We start from the raw sequence: 14,528 nt of genomic DNA on the forward strand, positions 1-14,528 counted from the left end.
AGTCCTTTCTCCAGTGTCGATGTTCACCGCAGGTGAAACCTGCATCTTCTTCTGTGTTTTTTGTCCATTCTGAGGTGCCTTCTGTCCTCAGTTACTCCTCCTGTCTCGGTCACGCCCTTTTTGCCGCCCGATCATCCGTGTTGGTCCATCACTGTCCTGCACAGTGTGAATGCAAAGTTATCAAGGTCAGCATTCTTTCGCTCGGCCTTACTTTTCATTCGGGCTTGGCGGGCGTCTCGTCACAGCTCTGTCAGCTGACGCAGTCTGGGAATTTTCCCCCGTGTAGTGAAACGGGCCTTAGGTTTAGTGCTCTCCGTCTCGGCTGCATGAGATCACATTCCTGCAGGTCTGTTGACATTCTCAGGTCGTTGTTGTGGGTCCAGCTGTTGCAGCATTTGGTCAGTGTCACGTATGGGGGAGAGTAGGAGTCCAGTCAGCCTCGGCTTTCAGGGCCGGCAAAGCAGCCTGTAATTAAATATGTATAGAAAAAACAAAAACAAAACAAAACAAAAACAAACGAAAAACAAAAACAAACGAACAGGAAAATGATGTTGTGTTGGCTGTGTTATTCAGAGGGGAGACAACGGGGCCAGGCCCTGTGTCAGCCTTCTCTCCCCCTTTTTTTGTTTTTTCTCTCCCGATATAATCAACTCCTAACCCACCAAGTTCACAGGACAACATGCACCTGTTAAAATTCTTAAGATCATGTTTAAAAGCCCAAAAAAGGAACTTTCTTTCATTCAGTAATCACTTTTATTAATCAATCAACAGAAAACATGTCACAATTTGAATCTTTTAACCACTAAATTTGTTGTGTCTTGCCTGGTTGGTTAGACCAGTGTCCCCTTTTTTTTTTTTTTTTTTTTTAAGTTAAATTGTTGTCCTGCAACCCAGAGGGTTTATTTGTCAGTAATGTATTTATCCTTTAACACCAGATGTATGTTAAGTTTCGCTGCTGTAGCCTTGCTGGAAAATCTTCACGTGTTCATGAGTGTAAGCTGTTTCTTCATTGCGTGTATGTGCATTTGTAGGCAGGCAGGTTAATTTTATCTTTTTCTCAAACTAGGCGTTACCTTAAAAGGAGCCTTTCTCTCAGATTTCTCTGCTTGTGTGTTTTTGTTTCACCTTTTTGTTGTGATGCTCCGGACGCCTTCCCAACCTCCACAAGTCCGTTGGCCCCAATTTTATGTGTTAAAACTTCTCTTAATTTCTCCTCTAATTCTCTCCTCGCTGCTGTCTTTTTCACAGCTGCTGATTCGTGCTGGGTGTGGTTCCCATTACCTATAATTTTGCTTCGGCCGCTGTGCTTGTGGGGGCAGTTGGTCCAGGTCCGCAGCTTCCTGTATTAACACACTAAGAGATTTATTTTAATTTCATTTTCATCACATGTTAAACAGATAAGCAGGCCACACGCCTACCTTGACAGCGTAAACTGTACGCCAGTCTCCCAACACATTCCTCTCTGTACTCCTCCATAATTCTCCACTGCACACCTCTTACTATCTCTCCTTTTTATTTTTATTACACCACAGAGTAATACACCCAATTATGCCCGTCTATCTCTATGTGGCTCCAAATTCCCTCTTTATTTTAATTTCACACTCGTCAGGGGACAGGCACACAACAATTTCAACCACTGAAACGAGGAATTCAACCTTTTTATATTTCTTTACTAATCTAGACTCAACCTTTGTTTGCAAAATGTGTCTTGTTCTAGTCCGGAATAAATGTGAACCCGCGATTACACGGCCGTTCCAGTGTTATTTCCGTAGCTAATGCGGGAGTCCTCAGTTCCCAAGTTGCCACCTTGGCATCCAGACGCCGCTGGGACTGGCCGCGCGTCCACGACCAGGAGGGTCGCCACACCTTGAACAAAATTATTTCCACAGGTACACTAGGCATCAACCTTTGATCCTAAAATGTGTCTTTGCTCTAATGTCCTCCCATTCACACATCAACCGTCACTGTCACCATGTTCATATTTCACACACAGAAACACACAGAGAGCGCGTCTCACAAGCAGAAACACACACAGAAACCTCTGAGCTCACCTTTGAAAATGCAAGCACACCATAAGCCAGACTCTATTTCACCTCTATTTCATATGCTAAACTTTGGCCGCGTCTTAGAAGTTTTCCCCATTTCTTGCAACAGAAGCCAGTCATAGACAAAGTTAAATGTGGAGGGTAAAGTGGCTGCAACTAGTCCAACGTAATATGTTATTAGTATCTCGGTAGAAGCAGTTTACTGCAACTAGTCCAACGTAGTATGTTATTAGTATCTCGGTAGAAGCAGTTTACTTAACACACTGGAATTCAGCCTCAACTTATGTTGTTAGTATCTTGCGCCAAAAACCAGACACCGACAAATTTACTGTGAAAATACATGTAACTCAGTGAACAGATTAATTTGGAAAGCCCAATATGCACATTTGGTATTTATAATACAACAGGCTGTGCTTACCTTTCTGTTTTAGGCCGGCCTTCTGTTCACTTTGCCCCACGATCTCACCAAAGGCCAAATCTACACCTCCTCAGCACACCAAAGATCCGGGTCACACGGCACCAAGTTGTTGAAATCTCCCAATTCTTTGAATCTTTGGGCTGAAGGAAGGACAATACTCGGTGTATCAATGCTCAATCAACAATCATTTATTTCCATACAATTCAACAGTCAGAGCATTACAACGTCCGGACGGGAGAGATGCTACCAGAGGGTCAGGCACATGTCTCAAAATGGTGACGGGTTGCTCAGCTTTTTATAGTCTCTAGTGGCCCCCAGCTAGTCGTAAAAGCCAAAACATCACATTCTTTCTCTGTTACAGCGCCTAAGTTATGACCTCGGCAGTTGTTTCTCTGCTTTCTGTAAGGTGGGGGTGTGGAATGTGGTCTATCTATCTCCCCTGTCTTTAGACACAGAGTCTCCTGCTTACAACCTTCTCTTCATGATTCAACAATTAAGCATGTCAAGAAAACAGTGTAACACATTCCCAGCAGATCAAGGATACAGAGTGATGCACATTTATCTAATGAACTAATATGTGAATATGTTCTGTTAACTCAAAAGTATAATGAGAACTAAACTACATACAGCTCACACACTCTATATTAAAGGGTATAATGTGATCTACAGCAGTATTCTAATTCAACTACTTTGATTACATATATAAGGTAACATATAATAACAGAATAATCTAACACAGCAGAGCCACAGGAGTGTCAGTAGGGTCTGGACCATCTGCTGACTGCAAAACAAAAATAATACAAGAATGAGTTCAGCCCCACAAGGACACAAATCATGCTATTGATTAGAGGTGTGAATCTTCATAAGTCGCACGTTTCTTTTAGGATTATAATGTCAACGATTTAATTTGATATTGCGATACATCATGATGCATTACAATAATCTTAATTTGGGTTTGGTTTCAAAACATATGTTTAAATAAATGTTTTCAATAATAAATATATGCCAAGATATTTGTTTTTGTTATTTACCAAACATTTCTCTGACCACAACATGGCACCTACAAAAAAATAGAACACTTGAATTTTAAAAGGGAGAGTTTTTATCTGTGGATTTGTTTTTGTTTAATAATCTTTCAACTATTTTCATGTTTTCTGGTTTATGCGTAACAATCTTCTTGCAATCTTATTCAACAATAGTTGATATATGGGAGAAAACAAGTCAGATGAGGACTGTGTTGAACCTCCTTCCTGATATACACCCTGGTTCTCCTTGAGTTCTGAGTGATGTCATATGTTTGACTGAACAGCTAGGCAAAGGGGTTGATGCTGAGGCCAGTACACTTACATCACAAGTCCTGAATAACGTGGAGGCATCTTCACGCAGGTACACAGGAAGTGCACGAAGGACGAGGGCCCGTCTTGTATTTACATCATGCTGTTCCTAGATGAACATACAATATCTATTAGAATAGTATTTACACAAATGCAGAGTAAAAACAAAGTGTTGGATAGCCATGTTCTGATTGTCATTGTTATAGATCAGGGGTGTCCAAACTTTTTGTGTAACGGGCTAAACTTGTCAATCTAGAAGGGTAACCCAAAAAAATCTAAAAATTTTGAATAATTCAGGGCAAAATTCTCTAGTTTCTTTGTATTTATTTTTTTATTTAAATTAGGACAAATTATAAAACTCACCCACTGACAACTGGTGAAATGTTGACTCTCTGTAGTACTCTTTGCAGTCTGATATCTGTAAACAATATGTGCACAAAGACGACTTATTAATATTCAAAAACATTTTTTGCACAGCACACACACACGTAGTCAGCTCATCTCATCTGATGCAGATCTGCTCCTTGATCAAGTGACATTTGTGTGACGTCGAATCAGCACCGCAGCTGGATGGCCCGATTTACATACCCAGTGCAGCTGATACTCACCACAATAATTTACTAAGATTATATGCACTCCTGTTATTAAGTCCAGTTCAGTCTGTTAATGTTAACCGTTTCAAACTAATGTTGATAGGTGTGTTGCTAAGCTTAATAACTTAAATAACAAACTTGAAATAATAATAATGATAACACACTCATGTTGTTTATTATTGTTCGCTTCATGCTAGCACACACACACACAGCTCAACAGCGTAAACTACTGACTGTGTAACACGGACAATTATTGAAATAAGTATACTCACAATACGCACGTGCATTACCGGCGAATACGACAACCGGTAGAAACGGACAGTAGAAAGTTTTGGTAGAAAGTTCAAACGCATGGAGCTAGAACTGCCACCGTCAACCTCCCGGGCAAGAATACAATGCATTATGGGAAATGTTGTCCCCCACGGAAAACCGCCAAAACGTTACACCATTCTAATTTGAAATAACATTACGTATTTGTCACATTCGAAAACTTCTAAAATTACAATTACTTGGATTCGAATTCATTTATAACAAACATTCACTGTGCACAAAGTACGAATATATTTCCAGTAAAAAATAAAAAAAGAATGTTTATCGAAATTAAATTTAAACAAAACAAAAACACGTTAGACTTACCAAATTTAGGGCAGTTGATGAAAAAAAATAAGGTGGTGGTCGTGGAGGGTTGAAGTTGGGGACTCTTAATCCACACGGGCTGGCCAAATCTTCCCTGCATCAAGGTAAATTCAAGATGGCTGACTCAGCTTTCCTGAGGGAGCAACAAGACTCCACCCACCAGAACGTCACTAATATATGCTTCTTAAACTTTTTGAGCGTTCCAAAAAAATTAGCTAAAAAATATTGAGCCCTATTCAATTAAAGCTGCATAAAAGCCAACAGAGCTCAATACTTTATAGTTTGCTCAACTACAAAACGACATTTGAGTGTTATGAGCTTATTAGTTATGAGCTAGGACAACTGTTAGGGATTACAGTGTATCTTAATCACCGTATACATAAATGTGCTTAAAATACTTTTTTAATTGCTTATTTAGACTTTATAATGGCACCGCAACCTTATTATATATTAGCTCATTAAGGATAAATGTTTATTTTTACATTCAAAAATGACATTTTAAAGCAGGTTAGCTTGTTCAATGATGAGGTTTAATGGATATGAATTTCAAATTTCTCTGTGCCATGGGCCATCTGTCCACTCTCACCTCCTCTGGGTGCTCCTGATATGAGCTTAAGTCCTTCATGACAAGGGCCATTCAAGAGTAATCCCAGGACTTATAGGATGAAGCTGGTTGATTAAAAAGTTCCATTTCTGGATGTAATCAGTGATTACCGTTGGCCCAGATGAAATATCCATGAACACAAAGTGTGCTCCAACTCTTGTGATTTGTCCCAAAATAAATAAAATATAATTAAATTGAATAAAGACTGATTACAGTACATAAGGAATTTCTTTTTCACAGACATCATTATTATAGTCATAAAACGTTGCAATTTCTTACATAGTATTTATATTATTATAATTATAATTATATCATTATTAATACTTTTTATATTATTTTTATAAATATATGCATGTATTAAGCATCTAAAGAATAAATATCTTCTCCTAAAATCGTTCTGCATTGCTTCTTTAGGCCACTGTGAGCATCTATTACGTCACATCTGGCCATTTTCAACATAATTACTTTGATGTGTTTAGAACTTAGATGATATTTTTGTTTTTCTTGGGCTTCATTAAAGCCAAGACATAAAAATAAGAAATAAGATTTAAAAAATGCAATATTCAGTCAGAAATACAGCAATGTTGCAGTTCAGCTCTGATCTACATGGATATGCAAATTTACATACACAACTACAACAAAACTAAAATCTTATTAACTATAAGCAGTCATGCTTTTGATCACCTATTCAAGGCCAAAGGGCTTCACAGCTTTGTAGATTTCATGCTTCTCCACCTTTGACTCTTTCATTTCGCATCTGTCAGCTTCTATCATGGTAAAGACAACAGCAGAAAACATCCATGTGTCCTTATTCTGGGAAATGGAGAAAGAAAAAAAATATTGGAACGATCAAAACTTAACCATAAAAGATTCATATTTCTGAGGATATTGCTGTCATTAAGTACTTTACCTGTTGTGTTTTCTGACCACAAAAGTTTTTCTGCTGGACAAGTGCTTGATTACAGAATAGACAGATGACAATAAATACAAATGTAAGATTTTTTAACTTTTGATCTGTAGCGAACTGTGAGTAACTTTGATTACCTTTGTGATGATCATTGTTGTTTCTTTTGAATGTGTACATGAGGACAGCTATAACAATATTATACCCACACACAGCAGAAAAATAATCGTACTTCCTGGCTGTGACGACGGAGTGTCTCCTGAAACAAGTTTGATGTTACCTCAAAGTTATAAAAATTGTATTAATTAATTGTCACTGTACATACTGGCACTTAAATATTATATAATTTACATATTATATGGATTAATTTAAAAATCAATGGGACGGGTACCTTGAATATTAAGTATAGTTCCATTTCCAGATATTATTTCCCCACATGTGGCCACAGCGCAGTAGTAAGTCCCAGCATCAGAGGAGCTGACGCTCTTAGAGAAGCGATAAACACATCTTTTCTGAGGGTTAGATCTGTTCTCATATTCATTATGTCTTTTCCCGTCAGTGTAGATGATGTTTGGATGAGATCCCGCTCTGAACCAGAAAACATTATGATCTCCTGGACACGTCTTGTTCTCAGAATCGGAGAAGACTGAACACTCGAGAGTCGCTGTGTCTCCTGAATAGACTGGATTTGATTCCATCTGCTTTTGGACAACGATATAGTTTGATGACCTCTGAGTGTTTCCTGTGTAATACAAAACACAAAGACATTCTTCAAAACATGCTCAGAGATTTTTAAAATGTTTGTAAAAGTAGAACAGTTGAATACCTTTTACTAACAAATACATCCCGCTCCATTCACCACTAACACAACTGCCTTGCTCACAGTGATAGTAGCCCTCATCTTCTTGGACTGTCTTCACAATAGTCAGGTTGCCAAAATTTTTATCAATTTTTGCCTCAAATCTTGATTCAGGAAACTCTGGAGTATAAACAGGTTGTGTAGTTCCATAAAATGTAACAACTAATTTAAGAGCATCTCCGACACTCTGCTTGTACCACTGGACTCTACTGCTGATCTCTTTAGTAGTTCTAGCACATGTTAAAGCTGCTGCTTCACCAAGATGAGCGGTTTTCACTGGAACCAGAGAATCTGAGTGAAAACAAAACATAGAAAAAATCACGAGACAAAAATAATTCAAAATTTAAAAATACTCTTGTTATTGTATATACACACAAATCTATTCAACATAAATAATTATATTTCAGACATATAATCAGAATAAAAAAGCACTTACAGCGTTGATGGAGAAAAAGCAATCAAATCAAAAAAATCAAATCAAATCACTTTTATTGTCACATCACATGTGCAGGCACACTGGCACAGCACATGCGAGTGAAATTCTTGTGTGCGAGCCCCACAAGCAACAGAGATGTGCAAACACAACAACACAAACGAGCAAAATACAAGAATGGCCAACCTGAAACTAATAAATATATGTACAATATATAATAGTGTATGCATTTCTGGATGTGTATACTAAATATTTTCCTACGTGTGTGTGTGTGTGTGTGTGTGTGTGTATACACATTTTTACAAATTAAATAGTAAAAAAAATAAAAATAAAATAATAATAATAATAATAATAATAAAATATATAAAATATACAGAGTTGAATATGTGCAAAACAAGTGGCATTTATATACAGTATGGAGTGCATAATGTTAAATGCAGCCCATAATATGATCATCTTGACACTGCTCCTTTGTTGTGGTGTTTCAGCAGGTCTAAGAGGAGAACTGTACATGTTGGGTTAGACTATAAAATGTATTTGATTGGTTAACATAGAGCAGGCTTAAAAGTACACTTCCTGTCACACTGGATGTGTACTTACCTCCCCACATGAACGTTCTAAAACATATTTAGAAATTTTTTTAGAAAAAACTCTTTTTCTTGTTTTCTGAATATTTCAGATTAATCAATTTTCACATTTGACTATCTGATAGGAGAAGTTAATCACAGAAACAGTAAAATGCAGTTCTATTCCTGGTTGTACTACTTGCTGCAAGAAATATCTCAAATACATTATACTCTGCACTTTAGAGAAAATTTGCAACCTGCATGTTTCATTGGTGCAAGGCCATGTCATGTTATTCTTCGGAAGAGCTGAAGAGCAGGATGAACAAATACTAAATGGTTTTGCTTCTTCAAAGACAGAACTAATATGCAAGTTGTAGAGCATTTCATAGAAAACAGCAGCAGACACTTAATTATCTTAAGTTTATTACTTAAGTAATAAAATTCTATCCATCCACTTTGGTTACCTCAGTTTTGTTAAGAAGAAATGCCAGACATCTTTATCGATAATCTGCAGCATTTCCAGGATTAATACTAAGGTGTGTCTCCTACGTTCAGCTCCTGCTTCAGTGGGAAATCTATGACATAACATGTCCATGTCTTGGCCGATATCCTGTAGTGTAAAAATGCATTTACATAGTACTTATAGAAACACATGAAATAGGTGGGAGAAACAGCGGTGGTGCCAAAATTTCAAAATTTATCCTCATTCAAAACCAGCCCAGTGGACAACTGGCAAAAGCTCCAAGGGTAAAGTTTCTTTTTCATTACCATCCAATATAAGGTAAGATAAATTATGATTACCGCTGCAACAAAGTACATAAGCATCTAGAATAATAGGTGGCTGTAGCTCAGGTGGCAGAGCCGGTCAGCCACTAATCAGAAGGTCGATGGTTCGATCCCAGGCTGCCTCCTGGCAGCATGCCAAATATCCTTGGGCAAGATACTAACCCCATGTTTGCCTACTGGTGGTGGTCAGAGGGCCCGGTGGCGCCTGTGTCCGGCAGCCTTGCCTCTGTCAGTGCGCCCCAGGGCAGCTGTGGCTACAATGTAGCTTCATCACCTGTGTGTGAATGACTGAATGTAGTGTGAAGCGCTTTGGGGTCCTTAGGGACTAGAAAAAGCGCTATAGGGTTTTATCAATAAAACCCTAAACTGGCACAATTTTGCTGACAGACGTTAGAATGAATAAACAGTACAGATAATCTGTTACCTCAAAATGTCTTCATTTATTATTCATTCATTGGTTTAACTGATAGATCGACACATTTGTATGGATGTATATTGTTCAATTACTTTAGCTCACTTTAGCTCACAAGACAGCACCAAATGCGAACGTGCACCCGGTCAAATCCTTCTGCTCACCGGACCTGGAGTACCTGATGATTAAGTGCCGGCCATTCTGGCTACCGAGGGAATTTACAGCAGTGATTATTACAGCTGTTTACATTCCCCCACAAGCCGACACTGACCGAGCACTCAGGGAACTGTACAGCGCGATCAGCAGCGAGGAAACCGCACACCCAGAGGCAGCGTTTATCACAGCCGGAGACTTTAATAAGGGAAACCTGAAGAAAGTCTCACCCAAACTCCACCAACACATCCATTTTAACACTCGTGGAGATCGGCTACTCGACCACTGCTACACCTCTTTCCGGGATGCGTACAAAGCCCTCCCCCGCGCCCCATTCGGCCAATCAGATCACCGCTCCATCCTGCTCCTGCCCGCCTACAGGCAGAAGCTGAAACAGGAAGCTCCAACCCGGAGGGCGGTGCACTGTTGGACGGACCAATCGGAGTCTGCGCTGCGGGACTGTTTTGATCACGCGGACTGGGAAATTTTCACGTGGCTGCTAGGGACATTGATGAATACACAGACTCAGTCTGTGGATTTATCAGGAAATGCGTGGAAGATGTCGTCCCATCCAGAACAGTTAAATCCTTCCCAAATCAAAAACCCTGGATTAACGGAGATGTTCGCGCGGCACTGGCGGCACGGAACACCGCCTTTGCCTCCGCGAACACATCGGACTACAAACACGCACATTACCAACTCCGGAAGACGATCAAAGCAGCCAAACGTGAGTACAGGGACAGGGTGGAGCAACAGTTTGACAACCCTCGGAGTATGTGGCAGGGACTAAACACGATCGCAGACTTTAGAGGGAAAACCAGCACACCGCAGACCACGGCCTCTCTGTGTGAGGATCTAAACGTATTCTACGCTAGATTCGACACAGCGAACACCATGAGACCGGACAGTGTGCGCACCGCGGATGACGTCAGTGCGCACACTGTGTCTGAGGAGGATGTGCGGAAGTGCTTCAGGAAGGTGAACGCACGCAAAGCTACTGGTCCGGACGGGATTCCCGGCCGCGTCCTCAGGTCATGCGCGGCTCAGCTGGCTGGAGTGTTCACGCACATCTTCAACCTTTCCCTCTCTCTGTCTGTAGTCCCAGCCTGCTTCAAAATGGCCACCATCGTCCATGTACCCAAATCCTCCACCATCTCCTCATTGAACGACTGGCGACCTGTAGCCCTGACCCCCATCGTAAGCAAATGCTTCGAGAAGCTGGTCAGGGACTTCATCTGCTCTGCACTACCCGACTCACTGGACCCTCTACAGTTCGCATACCGCCACAACAGGTCCACTGATGATGCCATAGCCCTGACACTACACACTGCCCTGTCACACCTGGAGAAGAGAGACACGTATGTGAGAATGCTGTTTGTAGATTACAGCTCAGCATTCAATACCATCGTTCCCTCGAAGCTGGACAGGAAACTGCAGGATCTAGGACTGAGCAGCTCCCTCTGCAGCTGGATCCTTAACTTCCTGTCTGACAGACGCCAAGTGGTCAGACTGGGCAGCATCACCTCATCCCCCATCACACTGAACACTGGTGCTCCACAGGGATGTGTACTCTCCTGTACTCACTCTACACCTACGACTGCACAGCCACTAACAACTCCAACATCATTGTGAAGTTTGCGGACGACACTACAGTGGTGGGTCTTATCACCAATGGTGATGAGACGGCTTACAGGGAGGAGGTCAGCGCCCTGACCCACTGGTGTCAAGACAACCATCTCACCCTCAACGTCGCAAAGACAAAGGAGTTGATAGTGGACTTCCGGAGGTGCAGAGAAGTACACACCCCCATCACCATCAACGGCGCTGCTGTGGAGAGAGTGAGCAGCTTCCGGTTCCTTGGAGTACATCTGGCTGAGGATCTTACGTGGTCAGTACACACAAACAAAACAGTGAAGAAGGCGCAGCAGCGCCTCTTCTTTCTCAGGAGACTGAAAAGATTCGGCATGAGCCCCCGCATCCTCAGGACCTTCTATCACTGTGCCATTGAGAGCATCCTCACTGGATGCATCACCACCTGGTATGGCAACAGCACCGCCTACAACTGCAAAGCTCTCCAGCGAGTAGTGCGGTGCTCTGAACGGATAATTGGAGGTGAGCTTCCCTCCCTCCAGAACATCTACAGGAAGCGGTGCCTGAGGAAAGCGGGGAGGATCATCAAGGACTCCAGTCACCCCAGCCATAAACTGTTCAGACTACTTCCATCAGGAAGGAGGTTCTGCAGCATCCGGTCCCGAACCAGCAGACTGAGAGACAGCTTCTTCCACCAGGCCATCAGACTGATGAACACGTTATAGACACCTCAGCTTCACTACTGGAACTTTAACATTATGCACTCCATACTGTACAGTAACGCCACTGTTTTGCACATGTCTCACTCTGTATATTTTATTTTATATATTTTATTTATTGTTTACTCTATTTAATTTGTAAAATATGTGTACACACACACACACACACACACACACACACACACACACACACACACACACACGTAGAAAAATATTTAGTATACACATCCAGAAATGCATATACTATTATATATTGTACATATATTTATTAGTTTCAGATGTAGCCATTCTTGTATTTTGCTTGTTTACATTATTGTATTTTGCACAACTCTGTTGCTTGTGAAGCTCGCACACAAGAATTTCACTCACATGTGCTGTACCAATGTACCTGCACATGTGATGTGACAATAAAAGTGATTTGATTTGATTTGATTTGACAAATAAGAGTATTCATCATTACTTTTATTACATTTTAATTGTAGAACCAGCTTTTGTGGTAGAAGCAGGAGTAATGTTAATGAGGTAAAATCATAAACAAGTAACTAATACAAAAGTCATTTGTGGCTGATTCCTTGCTTTTTGTTTCACAAGCTGTGCGAAACAAATGATGCATGGAAAATTCAGCAGTGATGAGGCTGCCTGGTTTGAATCCACACAGGATTTTTTTCTCCTTTGATTTTTAGTGTCTGTGCATGGGGGTTATTGTTTGCAAACCTTATCAGGATTTCCAAAAACTCTAAATTTATATAAAGCATCGCTTCCTGTTTTGTACTCAGAACTGAATTGTGCCTGCCCTAATTAATGGGTTTGAGAATCTATGAGAGAGGAAGGCTAGGGTGCCATTTAATATCATATTCTGAAAGCTACTGGTGCAGACAGTTGCATACAAAGTGTCCTTGTGTGCTATGTGTGGCATGTTGCATGTGTGCTGTGACACACATTTGTTAAGGCATACGTGAGAGAGGACTGTCCACTTCTTTTGCGCTAAACTATTGTATTTGATCTTTTTGTAACCGCAACCTAGCTGTGGGTAGTGCCTGCACCCAATCAGCAAGTCGACATGAAAGACAAAGTCGTAACACTGTGAACAGGCTACACATCCTGTAGATAACAAAATACTTGTGTGTTCGGAGTAAACAGGTTTGCAGAGAAGTAGCTAGCCGCGGCCTGTATCTCACAGTTCAGCTGCCACATGTGGCTTTGCTTGTTCTTTCACAGGCACTAACGTACAAATACCGCTGCACTTTGAAATGAAAAAGGATAAGTCAATTCGGTTAAACTATCTTTGCACAGTTGTGTGTGCACTGGCCATTGTTAGCTTTTTGATGTGCTCCTAAGTGCAACATTTTTGTTTTCATATGTAAACAGTTCCTGTACATGCAGCAGTCATGTCAAAGTTTCTCTGTTTCTGCAGAAAACGTGTTACTGCCTCTTTCTAAAAAGTACTTACTGGTTTAGCTTGTAAATAAGGCTGTTATATATCAAAATTATCTGGTTGCCTCAGTGTATCCATTCATCCTTTCCTTTTCTGCCACTTATAAAGGTTTAGATCACAGGAGAAGCAGTGTAAGTACAGCTGGAAAAACAGTTCATGCATTTATTATTGGGCTACTGTAATGCCTTATTATCAGGATGTCCTAAAAAATCCCGAAAAATCTCAGTTGATTCAAAATGATGCAGCAAGATTACAAAGAGGGATTACAAAGGGCGACCGTGGCTCAGGGGGTTGGGAATCGCATCTGTAACCGGAAGGTCGCCGGTTCGATCCCTGGGCTCTCTGTCCTGGTCGTTGTGTCCTTGGGCAAGACACTTTACCCTACTTGCCTACTGGTGTTGGCCAGAGGGGCCGATGGCGCGATATGGCAGCCTCGCTTCTGTCAGTCTGCCCCAGGGCAGCTGTGGCTGCAATGCTGCACACATTCACATTGTGTGTGAATGTGTGAGTGACTGAATGTAGTGTAAAGCGCTTTGGGGTCCTTAGGGACTAAGTAAAGCGCTATACAAATGCAGGCCGTTTGTCTTTGTCTGACCAAAATCAATTTAGAAAATATTCAGATCAGTTTTAAAAGTTTGAATACCACACTGTAACAAAAAGAGGGGATCTCTGATTCCGAGGACCCAAATATACATATTTGGTTTTAAATTTTTTTGATGCATTTAATTTATGAAACAGTTAAACAAAATGAGTGAGGACAAAAGAGATAAAAACCAAGAGGCCAAGTGGAGTAAACAGTATCCTGACATCATATATTGAATTACAATTTTCAGTATAATTACAATCTTAACTGAAATGAAACACTTTACTGCAGTTCAGCTCTGCTAAAGTGGACATGTAATATCCCTGGGGATGATGTTGGCTTATTTTACTGGTATAAAGTGAATTTTGGATATATTACTGAAACAATTACTTCAGGAAGTTTTTGCAAAATTTTATGACTGACTCAAAATATTACTAATCAGTGAAACCTATTCAGTA

The 14,528-nt window shown here is 40.6% G+C and overlaps 1 pseudogene; it reads right to left on the bottom strand.

Moving 5' to 3' along the window:
* Positions 1-6,314: 6,314 nt before the first annotated feature.
* Positions 6,315-7,845, bottom strand: LOC146638044 (signal-regulatory protein beta-2-like; annotated as a pseudogene).
* Positions 7,846-14,528: the final 6,683 nt, after the last annotated feature.

The sequence above is a fragment of the Diplotaxodon limnothrissa genome, linkage group LG2 (genome assembly GCF_057381915.1).
Source record: "Diplotaxodon limnothrissa isolate DT_005_m linkage group LG2, D_limnothrissa_male_GT1.1, whole genome shotgun sequence".
Classification (NCBI taxonomy): Eukaryota; Metazoa; Chordata; class Actinopteri; order Cichliformes; family Cichlidae; genus Diplotaxodon; species Diplotaxodon limnothrissa.